Source organism: Chanodichthys erythropterus, chromosome 10, assembly GCF_024489055.1.
Source record: "Chanodichthys erythropterus isolate Z2021 chromosome 10, ASM2448905v1, whole genome shotgun sequence".
Lineage (NCBI taxonomy): Eukaryota > Metazoa > Chordata > Actinopteri > Cypriniformes > Xenocyprididae > Chanodichthys > Chanodichthys erythropterus.
The window spans coordinates 31,683,064-31,695,569 of NC_090230.1; the positions used below are offsets into that span (position 1 = coordinate 31,683,064).

General features: G+C 34.5%; 1 protein-coding gene across 1 annotated transcript in view; it reads right to left on the bottom strand.

Moving 5' to 3' along the window:
* Positions 1-4,298: 4,298 nt before the first annotated feature.
* pitpnb (phosphatidylinositol transfer protein, beta) overlaps positions 4,299-12,506 on the bottom strand; it is a 30,635-nt gene continuing 22,427 nt past the window's right edge. Inside the window, exon 12 of the mRNA XM_067397332.1 lies at positions 4,299-8,673. The gene's annotated coding sequence lies outside the window, so the exon portion shown is untranslated. The remainder of the gene's footprint in view (positions 8,674-12,506) is intronic.

Consider the following 12,506-nt stretch of genomic DNA (forward strand, 5'->3'; position numbering starts at 1 on the left):
CTGATTTCTCACCAATGCCGACACAGGCACACATGCGCAGGGGGCGGGGTTTCGTGGGCAAGGGCGGGGTCTGACGCAAAAGGGGCGGGGGTTCGCTTAAGGAAGTCTAAAAGAGATGTATTAATATATAATAGATTAATAATAATAAAAAGAAACAACACTATTATGTCTTTCACATAATAGGAGATCTAGTTTTATAGGTTTACGCATCAATAACAGTTGATTAAAAATATCAAAACTAGATTTGCTCCATTTATATTAATTCTGTACATAATCTTTAGGTTTCTTATTACACTGGAATGAATTTCTCTTCTCTCAAATGTACATATTATTAAAGCATGCAAATAAAAATATGAAGCTTAAGAAACTAAATTAAATATGAAATAAAAATAAATCCCAAATGCTTCAGTGTAAACATACAGTCATTCCCAAATCCTTCAAATAGCTATTTCCCTTTATGCACAGATAATGTAGTAAATATGCATCAGTTAATTAGTAAATTAGCAGATGCATGAAACAGGCTTCATTTTCAAGCTGTGACGAATGGCAGGCAGAGATAATGAATGTGTCTTCAGGGTTAATTTCCTGTAAGTAACCGGTGATTGTGATGTATTTTTAGACATCATTGCTGCAGCATGGGCCAAATTATTTATCTTTACAACAAAAGCCTTTTAATGAATAGTGATTACGAAATTGTAGAAATAAAAACCGTATACTACAAACTAGACTGTGTCCCACAGACCACTATGGAACGATGCAACCATTAGGGTACTAAAAGGTTTTATGGTGAAATATAAGTGGCCATTTATTGATAGGTATGAGTGAAGAAATTAAACTAATAAAAGGATGATAAATGGAGAGCCACTTATTTTGTAGGTCTCTCTGGTCTCCATGAGAAATAGTTACCCGTTTCTTTGACAAAGCGGAACAGTGCCATCTAGTGCTGCTGTCAGGAACAAACACACTGATGAAAACTAATTAATAATCCGATTCTGTGGCCAAGAATGATTTAAACAGAAGTAAAATGCAGACTAACGATTTGGATTGGATTAGGATATTTGGAAACACTTTGCAATATTGTTAACATGAACTATCAATGAAAAAAAAAAAAAAATTAAACATTTACAAATACATTATTAAAATCAAAAGTTGCTCCTGTTAACATTATCTGACTTGACATGAACTTACAATGAACAATTGTATTTTTATTAACTAACGTTAACAAAAATAAATACTGCAACAATAAATGTATTGCTCATTGTTATTTTATGCATTAACTAATAATGTTTAACCAAATATTCAAGCATAATACTTATTTATCAGAGCAGAAATATATATTCATCTTGCAGATTTCCATGATTTTCCATGACTGTGACAACCCTGCATTCAAGTCCTCCTGGGAAGTTCGTATTTACGAGTTGGGAAGTCGTGTTAATGACGTCAGGTGCGTTCAAGTCACTTTCATCGGAGTGAGATGGTGATGTACCTTCTCTTAAAGGGTTAGTTCACCCAAAAATAAAAATAATGCCATTAATTACTCACCCTCATGCCGTTCCACACCCGTAAGACCTTCATTCATCTTCAGAACACAAATTAAGATATTTTTGATGGAATCTGATGAGGCAAGCAATGGTACTTCCTCTCTCAAGATCCATAAAGATACTAAAAACATATTTAAATCAGTTCAAATGAGTACGGGGGTTCTACCTTAATATTATAAAGTGATGAGAATATTTTTTGTGTGCCAAAAAAACTACTTTTTAACAATATATAGTGATGGCTGATTTCAAAACACTGCTTCATTAAGCTTCAGAATCTTTTGTGTCGAATCAGTGATTCGGATCGCGTATCAAACCGCGGAAATCACGTGACTTTGGCGCTCCAAACAGCTGATTCATAACGCTCCGAAGCTTCATGAAGCAGTGTTTTGAAATCGGCCATCGGATTCCAACAAAAATATCTTAATCTGTGTTCTGAAGATTAACAAAGGTGTAGAACGACATGAGGGTGAGTAATAAATTACATTATTTTCATTTTTGGGTGAACTAACCCCTTTAAATAACTACATAATGCAGCAAGGTTTTAAACTATACTTCTAGAAAATGAAGAACAAAATGTGCATCAGCTGTATGTGTTTTAAAATTAATTTATAAAGCCACTGTAAACTTTATCATTACGTTATATTGTTGTATTACAATGCTATTATATTTTGTGCAGACAATTAGCTTAACAATGTAGCTAATTACAAAAGCCTGCCAATGTCACTGCTAAAGTATTGTGGCAATCCGCAATGTTACTGACACTTCTGAAGTCGTGACTGCGAGCTCGTCTCATTCAAGTGCTTTGGTTGTCGAAAAGAACGGGAATCATGGAGGACACATTATTCTTGCCTATTTATTTAGAAAATCAAAGCATTAACGTATTATTGTCCCAATCATTTACAACCAAACATTCACCGCGCTATCTAGATAGTCAGCTTGCTGACGATTGTGGGATTTTGGTCAAATACAGGCTATTTTCGCTGTGTATTAAACAAACAATACGCTTCATGTATGTAAATACGCACTACTTTGACAAGACGATGTAGTTTCTGTGGAAAAACTAACGAAGAAAACCAGTCGCAGCGCCTTCTCCCGTCCGCCATCTTTAAAGGGTTAGTTCACCCAAAAAATGATGAAAATAATGTCATTTATTACTCACCCTCATGCCGTTTCACACCCGTAAGACCTTCATTCATCTTCAGAACACAAATTAAGATATTTTAGTTGAAATCCGATGGCTCTGTGAGGCCTGTATAGCCAGCAATGACATTTCCTCTCTCAAGATCCATTAATGTACTAAAAACATATTTATCAGTTTTTATTTATCAGTTCATGTGAGTACAGTGGTTCAATAAAGCGACGACATATTGGCCCCTTTTCACAGACGCGTTTTAACGGTCATCAACATCGTAAATCCTGCAAAGTTTTTTATGTTTTCATTTTAAAAAGTTATGTACATTTATAACACTATACTTATTATTATATTACCTTTGCATCAAATTACAATAAAAAATAAATAAATAATACTAGTTTCCCCTTTGTTTTGCTATTTGTGTAAGTGGAAACACAAAAATATATATAAATATGAGAAGGGTCTACTGCATGCCCAACTCGAAAATTATCCCCGAGCTTCCCAGTGGTAAATACGTTCCTATCCAGTTTTTAACTAGGAGTATTTGCTTCCAGTTTCCCACTCATATTTACGACTTTGTGGTGGCGTTATGTGAGTTTAACTCGTAAATACGATCTTGGTTGATATTAAAGGGTTATGCTGCCTTCATGTGCTATCGGAAATTTGATAATTCCCACTTCTGAAGTCGTGATTACGAGCTCATCACATTTAAGATTTGGAATGGGAGGGCGTTCATGTGCACGATAATTCAGAGCACATGAAGGCAGCATTAGTTCGCCCAAAAATTAAATGTCTGCCATTAAGTACACTCTAAAAATGTTTGGTTAAAAACAACACAAGTTGGGTTGAAAATGGACAAACCCAGCAATTGGGTTGTTTTAACCCAGTGGTGGGTTAAATGTTTGCCCAACTTGCTGGGTAGTTTTATTTAACCCAACTACTGATTAAAAATGACTATATGTCTGGCTTAAAATGAATCCAAAATAGGTGAGAAATTAAAAATCAGACACATAATTACTAGAGGCAACAATAATAATCAAAAGATGAACATTTATTAATAAGCAATTGAATAAATGTTTATTGTTTATTATTCATTATCTTATTAATAAATGCTCATTTATTAAACATATTAATAAATGTTAATTTCCAGCATATTTTGGGTTCATTTTAAGCAAGCAATACAGTAATTTTTATACAACAGTTGAGTTAAATAAAACTACCCGGCACGTTGGGCAAACATTTAACCCAACCACTGGGTTTGTCCATTTTCAACCCAACTTGGGTTGTTTTTAACCCAGCATTTTTTAGAGTGTACTCACCCTCATGTCGTTACAAACCTGTAAGACCATCGTTCTTCTTCAGAACATAAATTAAGATATTTTTGATGAAAACCGGAGCCTCTAAGGGCAGATGCAGTGACGCAATGACTTTATCAATCAGCCATTGGCTCTTTTACTTAGAGGGCGGGACGTATTCCGCCATATTACGCGTAGCAGTTTCTCCCATTCATAAGTAATAGGAGTAAAACATCTTTCTCTATCTATAATCTTTGGTTTAACTAGTAAATAAAATATTAAAAGCATGCAACATCACAGTATAAAGAAAATTCAAAATAAAAGCCCAAACACAACTGATGTCGAAATTTATTAGATATATTGTTAATTGTTAAATTTATAACCAATTCAAAAGCTGCAGAAAAAAGAAACAGAATAAATCACACCATTGTACATTCACTGATATTTCCCCTGATTTTCAAACAAACAAACAATCAATCAGAAAAAGACAGTAAAACAGCATTGTGTAATTCCCCAAGAAAAGATTACAATACATGATTGATTCATCATATCTGAACCCACACCCACCCCGCTAGCCTAAAAGCCCTGTACGTGTACAAAAGTAAACCACACGATCCGTGAGACTCGAGACAGTATTCTGTAGACATGTCTGGCGAGCAGACGTCAGTGCACTGATTGCTCAATCATGATCTAGAGAACATACGAAAAAGGTAAAATCAAAAACGGACTTCCTCCCATCAGAACGCCAAAGACCTACGAGAAAAGGAGAAACGGGTACGCGATAACGTCACCATGATTGCAATGAAGGTTCCGCCGAAGCCCATCGTATGACAGGTTGCAATGATTGCGTGAACATTTGTGGACCTTGAAATGGGAGAGACGTTCTTGTACGCCACATTCAGGCTTGAAAACTAATCGCAAATGTGCAACTCTACCTCGACAATCACAATGACACACAGGATCGCAGAAGCACGTTTCAACGCAGACATCAGGCACTAGTTTGCGTGCATCTGCGCAAACTCCAGCCGTCAGCTGTCCATGAAAGCCTAACTATTAAAATAGACACTAATGCACTGGCCACAATATATGATAAAAATCACATCTGTCCGTTCGTCTCCTCTTGAGACGTGGATGGAGAACCGTACACTTTAAAAACCTGTTACTACGAACGAGAAAATAAAACGGGTCAAGTGCAAACAGCAGAGATGCTTTTTGCTAGGCTGGATGATCTGAGCTGGTGCAGGACGGCCAGAGACGGGGAGGACAGGAAGTAGAATTATTCTACATGCACATCCTCACTCAGCTCTGGCCTGGTAAAATATAGAAACTATTCAAATATCAAGCGTTTATAAAGTTTTCCTCTTTGTCCTAAGCATCTGTTGAGGCATCTACACACACATTCAGGTGCAGAGCTCAGGGTTCCCACACCTTCTGACCAACTTTTACAGGCGATCGAAAGAGATTGTAATATTCACTATATAAATATATTAATTGTATAGATACAGTAGTAGCCAAAACTATGGAAGCTTGTTTCCCCCACTAAATAAAAAAATAATAATTCAAAAAAAGGTAAATTGCGACTTTTTCATCTCACAATTCTGACTTTGTTTCTCAGAATTGTGAGATTTAAACTCGCAATTGCAAGTTATAAAGTCAGAATTGCGAAATATAAACTTTAGATTTAAACTTGCAATTGATATAAAGTCACAATTCGAACTCGCAAATCATGGTCCGCGCAATTTTAAGTTCTCTCGCAATTCTGACTTTATATATCACAATTCTGACTTTTTCTCACAATTGCGAGTTATAAAGTCAGAATTGCATGATACAAAGTCAGAATTGACCGGGAGTTTGATTGACAGGCGATCTAACCAATCATAACGCCGAATTTGCCATTTTTTATGACAAAGCAGTCAGGAGTTAGAAGATTAACCTCACTGGACTTGAAGTTGAAAAATTGTGTGTATTTATGTCTTTCCACGTTTGAAACAACATTCCTTCTGATGTTCATTCATGTTTATTTGATGCTATAAATTAACTAGTCAATTGCGCAATTCTGACTCGCAATTGTGAGATTTTAAAATCGCAGTTGCAAGTTATGAAGTCAGAATTGCGAAATATACTTTAGATTTAAACTTGCAATTGATATGAAGTCACAATTCGAACTTTTTTTGCAAGTTTATCATGCATTTCTGACTTTATATATCACAATTCTGACCTTTTCCCAGAATTGCGAGATAAACACAATTGAGAGTTATAAAGTCAGAATTGACCCTTCGCCGGGAGGTTGATTGACAAGCGATCTAACCAATCATAATGCCGAATTTGCTATTTTGTATGACAAAGCAGTCAGGAGTTAGAAGACTGACCTTGGTGGACTTGAACTTGAAAAATGGTGTGTATTAACGTCTTTCCACGTTTGAAACAACATTCCTTCTGATGTTCATTCATGTTTATTTGATGCTATAAATTAACTAGTCAATTGCAAGAGTCACAACTCTGAGATTTTAAAATCGCAGTTGCAAGTTATAAAGTCAGAATTGCATGATATAAACATTTAGATTTAAACTTGCAATTGATATAAAGACGCAATTCAGACTTTTTCTGTGATAAACTCACAATTGCGAGTTATAAAGTCAGAATTATGTGATATAAACATGCAGTGGCAAATTTTAAAGTCAGAATTTGTGAGATGTAAACTCGCAATTCTTTTTTCCGCTAACAACTGGACATTATAACACGCAATTGTGAGTTTATATCTCGCAATTATGAGGAAAAAAAAAAAGTCAGAATTGTGAGATAAAAAGTTGCAATTACCTTTTTATTTTTTATTTAACGTCAGAAACAAGCTTTCATACAAAAGTGATGTCCGGAGGAGATATTTGCTTTTAATGACCCTACAAGTTTGATTAAACCATCAAAATATGAGTAAAATATTTTTTATGAGGTTAGAACAAAACACTAAATTGGTTAAGGTATTTATCTGACAAAATTATTAGGCTACAGCTACACGTTTTACTATGCAAACAAGCAAATGCATAGAAAAACAAAAAGCTCACATTGAGTCCAACATGATCAGTTATTAATATTTTGTCAGTTCTCTCTTGTTTTTGCATGTGTTCATAATTTCTTTGTATGACAGCCTGGACAAAAATTGTCATGTTTCATTGCATTATCATCACAAATATAACAATCGACTCAAAGTACAACTGTGAAATATGATTACAAAATCGTTAACTTATTTTTATAATATAAAGGGTGTCAATTTTCCTATGCCGGACATCAGTTTTGGCCACTTACTGTATCTATGCCTTACATTTCATTAAAGAAAAGTTCTGATGACAGCATGTGGCATAATACTGATCAGAGAAAATTTCAGTTTGTCCCTTGCAAAAAATGCGATTACAGTAATGTATTTAATAATACAAGTATTCAGGGCCACTCAAAGATTCAAGCAAAAAAAAAAAAATTACAGGCACAAACATGAGCCTCCTGCAATAGAATCTCTTACCGACTGTGCCTGTGTAGTGACAGCTAATTTAAATTTGTTGTCATGACAACGCCAGTATTATTTGCATAATATGCGCAAGGATTGCAGAGAAGGATCAGCAAAGCATCATGTCAGTAACCAGAGATTCATCCACCTGGAAAAGTAGTTACACCTCAAAAACTACCATTTTTGGCCTGGTTTACGTGCATTGCTTTTTTTAAAAGCAATGAGGGACTAAATGAAATTATTCTCTGCATGCACACATGTAATGAACCGGGACCGAGACTTTTCCAGGCCTGGAAATCGCAACATTTCCCTGATATCTCCAGGTTTTCTGTGACCGTGGGAACCCTGAGAGCGTTACAGGTAGATTAGCGATATAAAAGCACTTCGCCTGTCCTAAAGCCACTCTAAAAATAAAAAAGCAGCAGCGATTTGCTCCGGTAATTAGTCTGGATTTTGGAGAGGAGAACCATGTTCATCTGAAGAGTCCTGAGGGGGGGTTGCGTCACATGGTCTCGGAGAACATGGAGACCCTCTCAAAAACAGCCTGAGCTCATGCAAAAGCCACTCGCAAAAATAAATAAATAAATTCTGTGAGGTGGACGTGTGTTTTTGCGCGCAAATGTGCATGCCGTGCAAGTAGCATCACACATTTTCCTAGAAAAACAAGACATGATAGGCAGGACTATGCTGATACGACAAATTAAAAACCCTTTTAAAATTAATTAAGGAAGTTAAAGGAACCAAAAAGAAGTGCTTCATCTGCGGGGGGAAAACTAAACACAGACAAGAAAGAAAAGATCTGAACCATTACGAACAGATATAACCAAAAAACAAAAACAAACAAATAATTGGTCCGATGCCTGCCAAAATTAAGTCGATTTTTTCTGAAATAGAATAACACAACCATACAGCAATACTCTGATATTTTCTAAACGTCCTAACAAAGTGGTAATAGTCACTGGATCAACCTGCCTGAATCTAGAAAACAGGTCAAGTCTTGTCCAGCGCAAAATTGTGTGTCCACCCTGTCCAGTACTACTGATCATTGTGTCATTCTGCTGTCTGGTGGAGGACGACGGCGCCGCCGCTGGCCGGTTTGTTGGATGCGTTGATGTCTTTCGTCAAGCGTCATCATGGTTGGATTCTTGTAGTTTTGCCTCAGTGTTCGTGAGCAGCACTGGTGCCTCGAACCTGACCAGTTTTACGAAGCTACAGGCGTGAGAGAAGAAGACAGTGACCGTTAGGAAGCTTTTTAATGCACGTTTGAATCCAACCAAATAAAAGTAAACAAATCATTCCGCCATCACGTCCTAACCAGGCATGAAGTGATAACGTGATGCGGCCGATCATGTCAAACTCTTCGGTTTTAATCCATTTCGTTGATTGGATACAATTTGGTTATAGTCAAATCACATTGGTCGAAAATCCTGCTGAATATTGAACAAACTCAAAATATAAAAATAAAAGCTAAATCAAAATACTATAATAGTACAAATAACATAATAGCATAAATAATACTGGGTTACTAAAGGTATTACATTTTTTCATTGCTGTAAAATCCTGCTAATATTTAATATTTTTCTTTGGTCTAAATTCCTGCTGAACATTAAACCAATTTTACGTTTTCTAAAAACATGACTGGTATTTGCTAGATCATTACTGTGAGCTTGCTTATTTTTAACTAAAATGAAAACTATTAATCTTTTTTTTTAAATTGAAATAAAACTGGAATAAAATGTAGGCTAAATATTGGATGGAAAACGTACACTTAAAAAAAAAAAAAACGAATTAGAAATGATTGTTAATGCATTAGCTAACATGAACTAACAAGCAATATTTATTTTACAGCATTTATTATTTTTTTAATGATAGTTAATAATACTCTTTGTTCACCGTGCATTAATGTTAAAAGATGCAATTTTTGATTTAAAAAAAATATATTAGTAAACGTTTAAATTGGTTATTGTTCACGTCTCGTTCATGTTGACTACTGTACTTAAATAGCTGCAAACAAATGAAACCTTAATTGTAGTAAAGTGTTACCGAAATAAAATAACTAAAAATAAGTTGATGTACTAAAATGGCTAAAACTGACATTTATAAATAATAAAAAATACTAATAATAATAATAATTAAAAAAAGACAAAAGCAAAGAAAAATTTACACTAAATCTTAAAATTAAAGTAAACTGAAAAAAAAAAAAAAAATAGTGGTCAAATCGATTAATCGTGATTAATCGCATCTAACATAAAAAAATGTATATATTATATTATATTAAAATGTATATATTATATTAAAATGTATATATTATATTATATTAAAATGTATATATTATATTATATTAAAATGTATATATTATATATATATATATATATATATATATATATATATATATATATATAGAAACTTTTGTTAGATGCGATTAATCGACCACAAAAAAAAAATTATATTATTTTTAAAAAATAATAATAATAAAAAAGACAAAAGCAAAGAAAAAAAAAAAAGACTAAATCTTAAAATTAAAGTAAACTGAAAACAAAAATGAGTGTGGTCAAATCGATTAATCGCGATTAATCACATCTAACATAAAAGTATATGAATATTTATATATTATATTATATTATATTATATATACATACATACATACACACACACAGAGAAGCTTTTGTTAGATGCAATTAATCGACCACAAAGAAAATTTTGTTTTCAGTTTATTCAATTCATATTTATACAAATAAATGTGAATTGAATAGATCCGATTAATCTATTTGACCACACTAATTTTTGTTTTCAGTTAATTACATTAACATATATACAAATAAATGAGAATTGAATTGAATAGATACAATTAATTGTGATTAATCGATTTGACTGCACTAATAAAAATAAAAGATCATTAAAAATATTAATACTATAAACACTAATAGTAAAAATAATATAATAGTAAAAAAAAAAAAATACTGGGTTTTACTTAAAAATTACTTTTTTTAATACACTATGCTAAGCGTTTCTTAGTTCATCTTCAAGTCTCTTTTTTCACGTTTTATCATCTACAAAGTCTAATTGCTAAATATGTATGATTTGAGGAATCATTCACATTTGTAGCACAAACAATGTTGGGTGATTTACCTACTGAAATTTATTACTTAAGGTTTGTTCGACTCAATAGCACCAAGTTTGACTAACAATAATAGTGCCTTAGTAAACACTACTAATTACTTCTGATCTGCTGTGTCACATTTTGTCACAACGTTGCAGCATTTCGTTTTCATCGTGCCTGGTTAGGACACCATGTGAATTCAAGACACAGCAGGCGATTTTTTCACACTCACACGTGTACGAACGCACACACACGCTCACTCAAATCAAAGAGAGCAGAAACACACGCTCACATGCACCGAGTACAAACACACTCTGGAAAAATCAACAAACACAAAAGTGGTGATTAGAAACCAAGAACTCAGTGCAGAGAAGCAGCAATGGAGCGATGAAGAGAAATGAGAAATGAAGGGGGAGGAAAAGAGAGAAAAAAAAAAGATTGGGCAGAGACGCTTGGAAAGAGCGGCTGAGGAGAGTCTCATCTCTTCCAGATCATTTTACGGCACAGCCAAACGCAGAGGGAGGGAGAATAACACAAATATGAAGCGGCTGTGCTCCATTCTGACTCTCAACAGACGCTGAATTTCTCTCTCGAGAAGAAAGTCTATAAAATTAACTTCATAACTGCCTTACAGAGACGCTGCAAGATCAACACAAGATTCAAGCAACTCTGAAAGATGTCCAACACACATGACCAGTAAGAAAATAAAGGAATAGTTCACTCAGAAATGAACGTTCTGTCGTCATTTAATCACCCTCATGTCGTTCCAAACCAAAATGAGTTTCTTTCTTTCTAAAGAAACAGTTAGGCTGCTCATTTCAATACAATGAAAGTATAAAGAGACCAAACTCTAATAATAGTAGCTCATAAAACACATGCACTATATTACAAGCCGTCTGAATTCATGTGACATGAGAAGAAACAACTGAAATCTAGGTGTTTCTTCACTGAAAACATCTCAAATTGCTTTTGCACTTCCATATTTGAATATGCAAATGACATTTGAGAGTGAAATTACATTTTGGTATTGTACAGTTTCAGAAGACTTAAAGAAGTCAATAATTGTAACTCTTAATACTCATCTTTGATCACCAAATTACATATTTAAAGTTTTCTCCTGTGGAAAAAAATTATTCATGCCTTAAAATAGCTTGAATGTAACTCTACACCCTTGATTCATTTAATAGACACAGATCTATGAATATGCTAATTAGCCCCATCCCCATTCGCTCAAGATCTATGAATATGCTAATTAGCCCCATCCCCATTCGCTCATGCCAGCTCAGAGATCCACTCGGTCAACTTACTGAGGTAAACGCTGCACAATGGTATCGCTTTTTACATCGTCGGACACATAGCGGTAATTAATATGATTAGCCTTTTGCTTGACTACGTAATCAAACAGCTAATAAAGTGTTGCTAACGCTATAAACTACCAGGGCTCGACAGTGCGAGAGTTTAATTCGCATTTGCGACAAACTTCTTAAATGGTATAACAAACGTCTGATCATTTTAAGAGGTTTTCAATTTGGTTATGGAAAAACAGCGACCTAATATGTCTCTTAGGGCCCTATTTTAACGATCTAAGCGCATGGCACAGGTGCACTTGAGCGTGTCCGAATCCACTTTTGCTAGTTTAATGACAGAAAAAATGGTTGGCGAGCCAGGTGCATGGTCCAAAAGGGTTGTACCTAGTTTCTTAATGAGTCATGGGTGTGTTTTGGGCAATAAAACCAATCAGAGTGTCATATCCCATTCTCTTTAAAAGCCATGTGCGCTTGCACCATGACAGATTCGCTATTTACATGCCGGAATATAGACACCCTCAACCTGACGAGTCAGTTTAAATACATGTGTATTGCCACGACTGCTTAAATAATTAGCCAATTTCATTAATCATTACTGCAAATAGGTAATTCTGATACATGCAATGACTATCCAT